Here is an 8,093-nt window from a genome sequence, read left to right as displayed (position 1 = left end):
TCAGCTGAGTATTTACTGAATGGGTTTCACGTTTGGGGTGTAGCAGCAGTGATCTGATTAACCTCCTTGGCGGTAACCCCGTGTGTGACACGGGGTAAGCCGCCGGAGGGTGCCGCTCAGGCCCTGCTGGGCCGATTTTCATAATTTTTTTTTTTGCTGGACGCAGCTAGCACTTTGCTAGCTGCGCCAGCACTCTGATCGCCGCCGGCCCCTGCCCGATCGCCGCTATCTGCTGCGGCGCGCCCCCCCCCCAGACCCCAGCGCTGCCTGGCCAATCAGTGCCAGGCAGCGCCGAGGGGTGGCCCGGGACTCCCAATGACGTCCCGACGTCAGTGACGTCATCCCGCCCCGTCGCCATGGCGACGGGGGAAGCCCTCCAGGAAATCCCGTTCCATGAACGGGATTTCCTGATCGGAGATCGCCGAAGGCGATCGAAGCGGGCGGGGGGATGCCGCTCAGCAGCGGCTATCATGTAGCGAGCCCTCGGCTCGCTACATGATTAAAAAAAAAATTTTTTTTTTTTTAAAAACTGCTGCGCTCCCTCCTGGCGGTATTTTTCATACCGCCAAGGAGGTTAAGGGCCCATTCACACTTGGGCGATTAGTGGGGGTTTACGGCTAATCCACAAATCTCCAGCTAGTGCAATTATAAAAGTGTATATGGCAGTGAACTCACTGCTGCAAACAGCAATTATTGGCAAATGTGGTGCCAGCAGCCCCCCCCTCCCCCCAAACGGTACAGTGAAAAATGCATGTTTAGCGTGTAAAAATCACAAGCACTAATCGCTAGCGTTTTGCAATTGTAAGTGTGAACGGGGCCTTAGTAGGATGCAGCATAGAAATTGTTCTTGAAATTGATCCCTTAAAGGTGTTCTGTGGAGGGGCTCAAAAGAAAAATTCCACACTTACCCCCCCCCCCCCCCCCCCTGCAGCTGTAATGTGCCATCCTCCTACAATCCTCGATTCCCCGCCACCGGTCCTGGTCTAATATTCGTCTAAATAGATGAATAGTGCTCACTCCCGCGCGCATCATTAGATTACTGCGCAGGCACCGTACAAAGTTTTCTTCTGCGCCTGCGCAGTAAGCTCCCAGTGACGCGCAGCGCAGTATAGGTAGATGCTAGAGTAGTCCAGGACCAGCGGCAGGGAACAGAGGATGGGAGGAGGGCAACGCGGGACAAGACAGTTTCAGGGGGCCAATAGAAGCCCCAGGTAAGAGTCGGATTTGTCTGTTTAACCCCCTCCACAGAACCCCCGTACAGTATACGTTCCGCTCACCACTAATGTGAACCAGGGCTTAGACAGAGGCTATGCATGCCAACCAGGCAGCCATCTTTGTTTAGGAATCACCACTGGCAGTCCTCTTATCATTTTTCTTTTCCTTTAGATAAAGTTCTGGAGGAAGATGTGCACTCTGTTCACCAAGAAATGATTGTTTATCCTTGTCTTTAATATCATGCACCGCTTTGTAAAACCTTTCTCTCTAAAAAGAGATGAATTGTATTTCTATGTAACTGCAGAAAAAAAAAAAACAGAATAAAATCAAACGTTAAACACTCTGGTCCTGATTTTTGCTTTTTCAGCATTGCAGAGCATGAGACACTGAATATATTTTCTATAGAGCCCTTACGAAAACCTAGGCATTTGCCTAGGGCTACCACTTGTCGCAAGGGCAATAAAAAAAAAAAAAAAATCGTATAGTGCTAACTAGGCCTTGGGCACCACTGCTGCAGACAGTGTTTACAATGGGCTCTATTCACAAAGCATTGCTGCATTCGGTAATGCTGAAAACAGCTGATTTTACTGATTACCTTTCCAAGTTACAATTCACGAAACCCATCACCACACAGAAAATCACTGTTCCTGACTAGTGAGGTAAATCACTGACTTGTGCTGTAATTACCTTGGGAAATGTCAATTCACAAAGATTTCTGCATGTCATTTACTGGCCAAAAGTGTTCCTGGGTTTTGTTTTGTTTTTTTTTGTTTTTTTTTTTCCTTCTAACTGGCTCCCCCTGCTGTCTATGTGCGGTAACTTGACAGACAGCCTTTGGGGAGAGCCAGGCAGCCAATAGGGAGAGCCACACAGCCTGCTTCTCACTCTGATTGGATGTGATAGGGATGCCGGTGGGTCTTTCACTGTATCAAAGCAGAAGAAGCTGACAATTCTGCAGGCACCCCTGCATCCCTTTAGATGTGCATATTTGTATTATAGCACACAGAAGAGCTCCCCCTGGTGGCTGCAGCACATCTAAAGGGCTAACAGATGCAGTCTGGAAAACCTCCAAGACACACACACCACACACACACACCCCACACACCCCACACACCCCACACACCCCACACACCCCACACACCCCACACACACCACACACTCTTCTGCCTCATGGGGGGGGGACTTTTGGGAATTTGGAAAAAGTGTAAAATGCTGCATGAGGTATTTTTCCGTCCAAAATGATTTTACCGCACATGTTGTTGTGATTAGAGCCCAATGCTGTGTCAACTAGGCAGTTGCCTAGGGCACCACCTTCTGCATTTCGTGTCAAAGGACCATGAAAACTACACTATTTATGGATCTGTACACTGCTGCTAACTGCATGCTGTGAAGTATAGGACAAAAGCTCACCGGATGTGATAGAACAGCCATCAGCCCATTCATTTGAGACATAAAGGAACCCTATCAAACCAAGTGTTTTACAATGACCATGTACAAATAATGTCTTAAGTAGTGGTATACACATTTTTTCCTACTTTTCATGTTCCAAAATCTACACAATTGTGTAGATTTTGAAATGTTTCATTTGCAAAGGTGAATCTGTTTCAATATTGCACTGCTTTTTCAATGCCGGACTGCAGAGTTATATGAAAAGCCTCACACAGGGTTAACAGATGTAGCGTGAGGGAATTCCCCCTCCCCTCATGGTTAAAGTGGTCTGAAATTCTGACATAACATTCAATAAAAATTTGTTTTCCTACTTTTTATTACTCATACAGTTATCATATTTGCTTCTGTACACAAGTAATATTGTTTGTCTACAAATTACAAGTTTCCAAAGTGTAGTTTATCTTGCCCTGAAAGCAGCCATTGCATTTTATTATTTTTCTATTATAACTGCTTTTTATTATATATTAAAATTTAATGAGCTTTTCTGAACTCTGTGTGTGCCTGAAGCAGAGACGGGTTTCTCAGAGGGTTTGTTTACATTCGAGTGTTGATAAACTATCTTTTTTACTTTTTTAAACACAAAATTTATCTCCAGTTTGGATGCGGATTTGAAGCTAAATAGCAGGACAAGTGCTGTTTAACCATTTCAGTTATGTTCTGCTAGAATTTTTTTTCTACAATAGTAGCTTTAAAACTGTAAGGGAATCTTTTAGAGCAAAGTAGAAATGCTGACTTTCAGACCACTTTAAGTAGCCGGTCAGATTTGGGGTAGGTGAAGTGTGAAAGGACTTTGGTAACCGTAAACAAACAGATAAGCAGTAAAATGTACTCACCAGCACTTCCCCAAAAATTTCTATAGGCCCATACACACGTCGGACTTTTGCGAACGACTGGTCGTTTGAACGTCCCGTCGTTCAGTCGTCCGCACGCGAAATCGGGCGTGTGTACAGACTGTCGTTCGGGTGATAAGACAGGTCTTGAGCGATCCGCCGGGTGGATCGCTCAAAATCAGTCTTATCACCCGAACGACAGTCTGTACACACGCCTGATTTCGCGTGCGGACGACTGAATGACGGGACATTCAAACGACCCGTCGTTCGCAAAAGTCTGACGTGTGTATGGGCCTGAACTCGATTGAAAAAAAAAAATCTAATAATCGATAGAGCTCCTTTAAAAACTTAATAGTGTTTTTACATAGCAGCGAAAAATTAATTTCTCAGTTTTTGGCCATTATAGTTTTCAAATAAAACATGCTACTGTGGATAAAAGATGCACATTTTATTTACCCATTTTTTTCCCTGTTATGTTAAAATTATGTCCCTACTACAATATTTCATTTGCAAATAGGGTGTTTTTTCTTTGGTGATTCTTGTAGGGGCCAAGAATACCTAGGGACTGACTAGGAGCCCAATGGTGCAGGTATAGGGAGGATAAAATTATATAAATATATACTCACAAAGGTGGGATGCAGTTCTTGCAACCACTGTATAGGCCTGCAGGGAATTAACTGTCCCTGCTCGGTACTCCAGGTCCTGCTGGATACGGGATGGATACTGTCCTGTACGATATACCTTCCAGAAAAACTGCAAAGCTATTACTTCCAAAGGAGGTCTGATTGGTAATGGGTAGGATCGAGGTGCCCAGTGTGTGTTCTATTTTAGTGTTTTTAAATATAAATAAAAAAGAGAGGTAATCACTTATCTCTCCAGAAGATATAGACACTAGTTCCATTGGAAAAAGTTTTTATTCAATAAGCAATCTGATAATGCGTTTCACGGGTCATGGCCTGCTTCCTCAGGTCAATACAAAATGCTTTAATAGCATAGGGGAAAGAGTGCAGGTGTCACCAATACATTATTTGAAAATAAAGGTGTATTTTTTTTTTCAGTTTTGCACCAATCACTAATAACAAACCCTTACTTGCAAAAATAAGTTATATATTCCCTCATATCATACATATTAAAAAAAGTGAGTCCCTAAGGTAATTATGTATATATTTTTTTTTTTTTAAATGAGATAGATACATCTGGCCTGGCTTTACCTTTACCCGAGTATGTGTTTGGCTCGTATTGGCTGTGCCCACTTTTTCTAACTCTAACACACAATTACTCAATTATCTAGTTTGTGAGCTTTGTGGTCTTTGGCATCAGCAATTTGCATTGACATAAAACCAACCTGATTGGCTGTTTGTGGCTCTACCCCTTTACTGAATTTGGACCCCAGTCACCCAATGACCAACTGTACCAGGTTTGAGGTGTGTGCCATTTAACAGTGCAAGAATGGCAGCAATTTAAATATTCTCCTTAATAATCAACTGGTGACATTTTTATTGGCTTTTTAGACTCCACCCACTTTTCTGGAGATTAATCCGAGTCATCCAGTAACCAACCGCAAAGTTTGAGAATGTTGGCATTAACATCTGTTTACACAGAGGAAGCAAAGCGTGTATGTGTTGTGTTTCACTTGTGTCAATGACCGCCGGCATCTCAATGACACTGATCACTGTCTGTGAAAGGAAAGCGATGAGCAGGCTCTGGTCAATCCCAACGGGAGTAGAATATCTACGTCCTTGGGACTTCAGATGAAGTTTGTCAGGGCGAAAAATATATTGCATGCTGTGCAGTAACTAGTTAAACTAGCGTAGTGTCCTTTTGACACACTAACCGAGAATAGTACCAGGGAAAATAACCAAACACTCAGTCCATATGGACAAACCTTATAGGTACATGAATATGCAGGCGTATAACTTGCTTAGATGTAAAATCATAAATGGATGAATTAGGGTCACATGGGTATGTGGCTCCTCAGTAGAACACTAATACAGGTCAACAGTAGGCACTATTAGACGGGAGGTCCTTTCTTATCCCCCACACTCACTATTGTCCTATCTGAGTATGGTGTAGCTATTCCACACAGTGCCCACAGCTAAGTCCTACTGACACTGAACAGATTGTACTAGGACAGTGATTGCCTTGGCACTCCAGCTGTGACAAAACTACAAATCCCATCATGCCTCTGCCTCCCCAGGTTATGCTTAGAGCTGACAGGGTACTGCAATGCCTCATGGGACTTGTAGTTCCACCACAGCTGGAGTGCCAAGGTTAGCCATCACTGTACTAGGACAAGGTTCCTATAAGGCAAAATAGCCCAAATTCAGAACTGTCAGCCAGTGCAGTACATCAATTCAGTGTAAAAATAAGGAGGATTATACAAAAGATGTGAATGGTGCTATATTACATAGGTGCTGCAATATGGTTCTCTAACATGTTTCACCTCACGGCTTTTTCAAAGAGATGCTATACATATTTACAGTAATAAGATATATACACAATATTTACAAAGTGCACCCCCCCACCAACATTATATCCCCCAGTAAATGCCCCTGTCAGAGCTGTAGCGCCGAGTTCTGCGTGGAACTAAATACTGAGAAGCAACACGGAGACGCCCATCCTGGGTGTAAGTTTGCTATATCTAAATACCTGTTCCAGGGTACCAAGGGAGCTCGCTGTATCCAGAGTCATTGCGCCCATATGTCCTGCTTACTGGATGGCAAATAGCACTGCGAGAAGCAATGGCGCGAAATCCGCGTCATTGCCGGTGACGTCACTTCCGGTTATCCGTGACGACAGCATCCGGCTTCCCTGGCGTCGGTATAGTAACCAGACGCTCGGGTGTAGAAGCCAATCAACTATTGTATATACAGGTAGGCATGGCAACGGTGGCCATCTTAGGCATTTGTTTACATCCAACACATATGCCATGTCTGTACTATAGCGTAAGTATAAACATATAAGAAGACAGGCGCAACATTCATAAATACTGCAGTCATAAACCACATATATAAGTGGTAGTCAGCGGAGGCCCCATGGACATATATCATGATAAATATGTCATTTAGGAACTACGAGAATGCTCAGTGCATACTAGATGACTAAAAATTGCCATATTATATAGATACACAAGCCACTAGGTATAAATTTAAGACATATATATATATATATATATATATATATATATATATAGCAGGACGAAATAGGGGAGAACAGGATGAAGCATAAATCGATATCAATCAGCATATATATACATATACATATATATATATATATATATATATATATATATATATATATATGCTTATTGACCTCCCCCCCCCATCAATGATCAATTTGACAGCTGCGGCGGCAGGGGGAAAGAAGAGGATCCACACACCTCCCTGCCGTTCTCGCGACGATTGGCACCCCCCCCCCCCCACCGCTCTTCCCGGCATCTCTGCTCCTTCTGAAGTCAGCACCGGGTTCCGGCTTGATGACGTCATCAAGCCGCGACCCGGAACTGAGCGGCAGTAGGAGCTGAGATGCCGGCCGGAGCAGAGGGATCCGCTGCGGCTCGTCGCTGGAGCCAGGAAGGTGAGTGATTGCTGCTGACAAGGGGGGGGGACACCTGGCCACACAGGGGAAAGACAGCCCAGCAAGACCCTGCAGGGATTCAGCTGCCTGACCCCATAAACGCCCCCCTTCCTTTCTGCAAAAATGCCTGGACCTGAAAGGGTAAAAATATAATTGCCGAAAACTGAGAAATAATGATTTTTTTTCAATTTTTTTCTTAATTATTCCCATTAAAATGCATTTAGAATAAAATAATTCTTAACATAATATACCACCCAAAGAAAGCATAATTGGTGGTGGAAAAAACAAGGTATAGATCATTTCGCTGTGATAAGTAGTGATAAAGTTATTGGGGAATGAAAGGGAGGAGCGCTGAAATAGGAAAATTACTCTCGTCCATAGGGTAAAAAATGAAATGTTTAAGGCCTCTTTTCCACAAACTGTTTACAGGCAGTGAAATGTCTCTCAAACGCTCACAACTGCTCACTGCTGCCTGGTAACTGCTTGTCGCTGCCTGGTAACTGCTCACTGCTGCCTGACAACTGCTTGCTGAGCACACAGTTCAACAGTTCGTGGAAAGAAGGCCTAAAAAGCGCTGGTAGTGTGAACCAGCACTAATACCTACAACTGACTAGGGATGAGCAATGAGATGCAAATACTTCCAAAATTATGCAAATTTTTATGCAAATATATGCAGCTTGAAAAAGGACCAATCAATTTAAACCTGGGATAAGGACTCTTTTTCACGGACTGTTGATAGGCAGTGCAATGCCTCAAACTCTCCCTGCTGCCTGGTAACTGCTCCCTGCTGCCTGGTAACTGCTCGTTGCTGCCTGTTAACCTCCCTGGCAGTTTATTAAAATCCGCCAGGGGGCAGCAAATACGTTTTTTTTTTTCATGTAGCGAGACAATGTCTCGCTACATGATAGCCGCTGCTCAGCGGCATCCCCCCAGCCCCTCCGATCGCCTTTGGCGATCAGAGATCAAGAGATCCCGTTCAAAGAACGGGATCTCTTGGAGGGCTTCCCCCGTCGCCATGGCGAC

Source organism: Hyperolius riggenbachi, chromosome 7 (genome assembly GCF_040937935.1).
Source record: "Hyperolius riggenbachi isolate aHypRig1 chromosome 7, aHypRig1.pri, whole genome shotgun sequence".
Lineage (NCBI taxonomy): Eukaryota > Metazoa > Chordata > Amphibia > Anura > Hyperoliidae > Hyperolius > Hyperolius riggenbachi.
This window is presented reverse-complemented; position numbering follows the sequence as displayed.